Raw genomic sequence first — 6,000 nt, forward strand, 5'->3', positions numbered from 1 at the left:
GACAGATTATTTGAATAAAAAACAATTTTTTGTTAAAATATCAAGTTTAGTTATTTGATAGTTTAGATATAGTGTTACTAATTTGGTCATTCCAATCTCTGTCTCCTGTTCCCGCTCTGGGACATATTGGCTCTGGGAGTGTCGGCATCGCTAGTATCGACACACAATGTATCGGCGTTGTCTTTTCCGACGTTATTGGTTTGTATTCTGTGTTCATATTTTGGCAAGTTGCTCTGAGAACGACAGACTGTATGTATGATTTAATTTTATCCACTAACTTCAGTTTTTGGCAATATTTCGGGTAGAATTTAGTTGTAATTGCATCCTACGTCAAAACAATTGGTACAATTTGTACTTTGGCACTATGTAACAGTCCGATCTCACTTGCAAGTAAGTCGTATTTGTGGAGTTTTTCCACTTCCACCTTCTGCAAGTTGTCTTGCGACGTAATTCTACTTCAATGATTGTTATCATGTTTTCTTTTTGTCATAGACAAAAATGTTCACATCTATCCAGACAGTAAACAGATTGTTTCCGTAGGCCAGGTTTATACTCTTGCTAATCAAAGCCTGTTCTTTGGCTCATTGATATTTTCTTTTACATCCAAGTTGATTATCCGAAACAAGGGAATAATATTCCAAATAATCCGTTAATTTCGTATTTACGCATTTAGTGAAAACTTTATACAGGTTTGGCATGCATTTTATGGATCTGAGGTCTTTTGGCAAATTCGAGTTAGGCTTCTTTGGGGTGGGGTAAGTAATCCCAGTGTAAAACCAATTGTTCGGTATGTACTCTCCTTTACAAATTTTTAAGATTTCAGTATAGATATACCAAAAAATCCTCCTACCTTGTTGGCAAGTCATTAGATGAATATAATTGACTAATGACCAGGCCAATGACTTTTTGTAAAAATACAATCGTATAAAAAAGTCAATTTGCTCATGTTATTTATTGAAAAAGGAATTCGGATTTAAATACAGTCAATCGGTTGAAAAAAATGTTGGCGACTATGATAGTCGAACACATAGAAGAAGAGATACATCAGTAACCTCATAATTAAAGCAGGTCATTCGTTTCAAGACAATATGGAAAGTGCAATAAGAGTCGCAAGTGATCATAATTTTTACTGAAAATGTCATTGAGTTTATCTAAAATTCTTTAAAACTTTACCCATTTAAGAAAAAATTTTCAATTTCGTGAGAAAAATGATTCTAATGATTGTTCATTGGAACAAAAAGCGATGTTTCAATTAATTTGCTAAGACTTAATGGCTTCCCGTCAAAATCATCTGTAACCTTATTCACCTCAGACCGAAGATAATTTAACGCCAGTATATATACACAACGAAAAACTACCTGTCGTCAAACACACCAGAATCTTTGGGGTTATTTTCGATAAGTGCCTGCCTTTCCTCGGAACATTGACTTAACATGCAGGCAAGTCAAACGCAAACTAAAAGCCCTAAAAGCCATATCAGGTTATTTTTTCGGTCAAGGAAAATTAAGCCTACTAATCTTATATAAACAATTTGTTCGAAAATCTCTGAATTATGCCAGTTTTGGAAATTATCCCTCACTCCGCAAGAAATCACAAATAGAAACATTTGTAAGAATAGAAACATTGATCAATCGCCTTTGGGAATGGAGCCGTTGGAGCAAGCGAGTAGTCAACAGAAAGAATGGGCAAATTGGTAGCTCGACTTAACGCAGTCAAATACGTCTATAAATACGAAATAGGAGACCACCAAGTGACTGGCAGATGTATGGGCGATGAACCCTCCCCCATGGAAGTGAATTATTAAATCGTCAGAAATATTCTCCGACACACTTTCTTTATCAAAAAACTAATAAAATCACAACAAATAGAGAACATTGTAAGATATAAGTCGGACAGACACGGGATCCCCCTCAGGAGGGTGTATCAAAAATAGGTCATTGATTTTCGGGGAATGAAAACCATCGAACAGTTTATTAAATGAAAGGCGATTCAAATTGTTAAGAAAAAACTTGAATAAGAACTAGAAATACAGTAAACAGTGGTTTTTCAGTTAAATTCCAAACATCAGTAACTGCCTGCAAGTTCACAAAATTAATAGTCAGATAATGCACGAAATTAATTTCTTTCGACTTTTATAAAGAGATTTTTAGTTTGAAGAACTTTAGGCAAGTTTTTCAAAGTCTTTATTTTACGTCCTATTTCCTTAAAAACCAAGTTTTAAATTTAGTGTCAATCTAGTAAAACGTTGACAAACATTTTCTGGCAGCAAAAATAAAATGGCTGTTGGCTCTGAATTGAAAATGCCGGGAATTCACAAAATTCTCAACACAACAATCATTAGACAACATTCGACGATTAATGTTTATCAAAAAAATATCAGAACTGAAATACACCGAAACTTCAGTCACCACAAAAATATTTAAAACTTATATTCCTCGTTCGGTTTTCTATATCTCAAAAAGTCTTTTAGGAGAAAGTGTCAGGAGACACTGCTTTGAGATTTTAAATACTTGTCCCCCTGACAATCCAACCCTCAAGCCAATATTCCAGAAGATTACAAATCCATCGAATAGTGATATATTATGTCGCGAGCGCAGCGAGCGACCACTCAATTTCTAGATTCGATCAATCAAAAAATCTATAAATTGACAAATCCCCAGGCTTGTATTTGGGATTAAATATATTCGATAACAAAAATTAAAATCGATGCCAAAGCAGAATGAGCTTTAAAACCGATTTCATAAATAAAAATAATATTTTAAAATTTATAATTGATATTTTAGAATAATGAGAAAAAATCTAAATGCTTCATAATTTATAAAAATGTCAAAACAAGAATCTTCTGAAGGAGCAAGCCTGTCTGCACAGTTCATTTTTGATTAGAAGACCTAATTTTAGAGATTAAAACGAAAAAATAGCAATGAGATCTGTCAAATTATTACCCCCCTCACAACCTAAACCAAATTAGCGTTCAGTATTCATTGATTTTACTTTTTCTATTAAGGTCTACTTATTATTATTATTTTTTTTTTTTTTTTTTCTTATAATAAGCCAATGTTATAAAAGAAAATATAAGTTAATTAAGGTTGCTTAAGAGCAGAAAGGATAGCGTGGCTATTACCTCTGACAACGGTTGTTGAAAGGCGTTGAAACAGCCATTCGGTCTCCCTTCTATCTTTCGTCTGAACCGAGATCAGGGATCCAAGTTTCCTAATAAAAGAGATTGATTCCGGACCGAAGACTCCAGATGACTCCACAATAATCGGTTGCACTATGAACCTGTCCTTGAGCTCTGAATATTTTAATTTTTTAATTTTTTCGTAGTTCTGTGAAGCATATCCTGGAGAGGAGGCTGAGGCGATCAGGTTTGTCTCTGAGTAGGTGTCGGTGCAAGCGCAGTCCCAAACAAGGCACTTCCCGTTGGTGTACGGGAAAATTGTTATCCCATCAGGTCTTTTTCCGTCTGTGCGGATGAGACCAGGAGGCTCCAGCTGTGCCGGGAAACCAGCTGCATGCAAAGCGTTCTTGACAATTAGGTTCATTGCGTGATGTCTTGGAAACCGGCCTGCACTGCGTCTGCATGAGAGAGCGTGCCGTCCGAATTCGTCAACGGAAGCCCCGCAACTACAGCGGTGCTGGCGACAGATCTTCATGCAAAGGCGTAAGGAGATTGCAATTCGCAATGTCTCGTCGTCCAGTTTGTTTCCGACTGAAGGGATAGGACATGCATTGAGCCACGCTCCGGATTGTTTTTGTGAAGCGCTTCTAAGGCATGCAAGACGAGATTGATCAGAGACCTCTTCCAAGTGGTGGTAAATTGACATAGAATACAGGTCGTCCCAACATCTCTGTGAGAATGAGTTAGCAGGTGTCTTGAGGCCTTTGTTCGACCAAATTTCGATTGCCATCTGATACCAGGAGGATGCGTTGCGTTCAGTGGAAAGGGGGAGAACAGCAACCACCAGTGAGTCACACGACAATCGAGAAGAGAGGAAAGCGGTAATGCAATATCTGCTGGGGACCGGAGACCAATGCCTCCGAATCGTATTGGAAGCGTGGCTTGGGTCCACGAGGCTTCGTCAAAACGAATGTTGCAGAGATTTTCGGCACTGTGTTTCAGCCCTGTTTCCAGTTCTTTGAGAAGTTCAGGGTTTATAAAGTAGGGGGCAGAGCGGAGAACGTGTTGTAGCTTGGGGAGTGATATGAAGTTTTTCAACAAGAAAAACCCTTCGTGAGCGTCCAGGATGGATAGCCTGCTTGACATAAGCTCAAAAGTGGATAATTTTCCGGACAGTATTTTCTCGATTCCTTCCGAGAAAATGGGAGATCCTAAGACTTCAAGCGACCCTTTCCTGGTTATAATACCACCCGGTAAGATTGAGTGATATTTTTCCACTATAGTCGCGAAATCTTCCTCGTTGGCGTTGAGGTTTATGATCTCACATTTTGAAGGGTTCAACTGTAATCCAATTTTGTTCAGACTTACAGCGATTGATTCTATATCCAAGATGACTTGGTGAGCAGGACCACCAATAGTAATGTCATCCAGATACCAAACGTTGAGCGGTGATTTTACGGCGTGTGCTGTTGGGTTAACGCCCATGGAGAAGAGTAATGGACCAAGGGGGTCACCTTGTTGGACCCCAGAGGAGGACAAGATCGTGTGTCCGTCTATCATTAGTTCAGGTGTGCAACCGTAGCACATGCTGGCCATCGGGAGTAATGGAATGTTATGTTTGCTGCATTCTTTAAGGAAGTATGAGCGGTCGATGCAATTAAAAGCATTTTTCATGTCCAATTTAGCAAGAATACAGTCGTTATAAGCAGAGTGTGAAAACTCTGTAAAATCCCTCACGGCGTGGACAGTGGCTTCGCAGCCACCTTTAACACCGACACCCATCTGTATGTTATGGAAAATTTTCGGAAACAGATGTGAAGACCTGGCGCAAGCGATCTTAGCCGCCAGTCTCCTGAAAACATTACCGACGGATATGGGACGGATTCCACCGTCCTTTTTATTCAGCGCGGTCAGGTTACCCGAGAGAAAAAGGGAGCGTGGGAAATCAGACAGAGACCCTTCGAGGAATGCGTTCATTAGACCACAAATATCCGTCAAAAGACGTTCTCCGGCTGCGGAAGCTGAAGAGGAGACCAGATCCATGATATGACTTGGACGGAGGCCATCGATTCCACCGCTGCTACTAGGGCGAAAAGACTTCAGGGCTCTCAACACTTCGTCTTTATCGACATGCACAAAATCATGATCTGGGCTTGGTGTTGGTACTGTTGTAGGAGAAGATGGAGTGGGATGTTTTGCTAGGAGGGACTGTAATGTTTGTTCGTCAACCCTCGCAACTTTATCGTCTGAGGAAATTATTCTCAAGGCGGCCGAGAAGTCGCCCGACATTAACTTGGAACGTACTCTCTTGCGTAGGTTTTCGTTGTGGTTTAGTCTTGGTTTTGACAGTGAGTGGCTTTCCTGAGATATTAATGTGTCGATGGAAAAGGGGAAGTAAGAAGAAATAGATCTTTTAAGTTTGGAAGTGAAATTCCCGGGCAATTTATCTCCACGGGTCAGGCCAAGTCCGAAAAAGGGGAAGCAGAACGCTTTTGCCCAATCCTCGTCCCTGTTTGAGGACATAGCTCTGGATATCAGATGAGACAAGGCCTCCGCAGCTGCTGGACGAGCTGGTTTCGGTAAACGGATAGGGATGCTTCTCGAATGACGATATCTTGATAGGTAGGATAGTATTGCGTTCGATGAAGTTAGTATATTGGGAGATTGATCATGGGAACTATCAAACAATGTGGGTGTGTCGTGGAATGAGGCAGCTGCCAGGCAAGAGTTACAGTGCCATATTGGGATGCTGGAAACGGATTTCTTCGAAATCTTGAGACATCCAATATGGAAGTAAGCATGGCATTTGGCGCAGTAAATGCCGTTTTTGCGGCAGTTAATTTTACTGCATTTACCACATGGTAATGGATCGTGGAAAAGGG

This window comes from Octopus sinensis, unplaced genomic scaffold (assembly GCF_006345805.1).
Source record: "Octopus sinensis unplaced genomic scaffold, ASM634580v1 Contig14135, whole genome shotgun sequence".
Taxonomy (NCBI): Eukaryota; Metazoa; Mollusca; class Cephalopoda; order Octopoda; family Octopodidae; genus Octopus; species Octopus sinensis.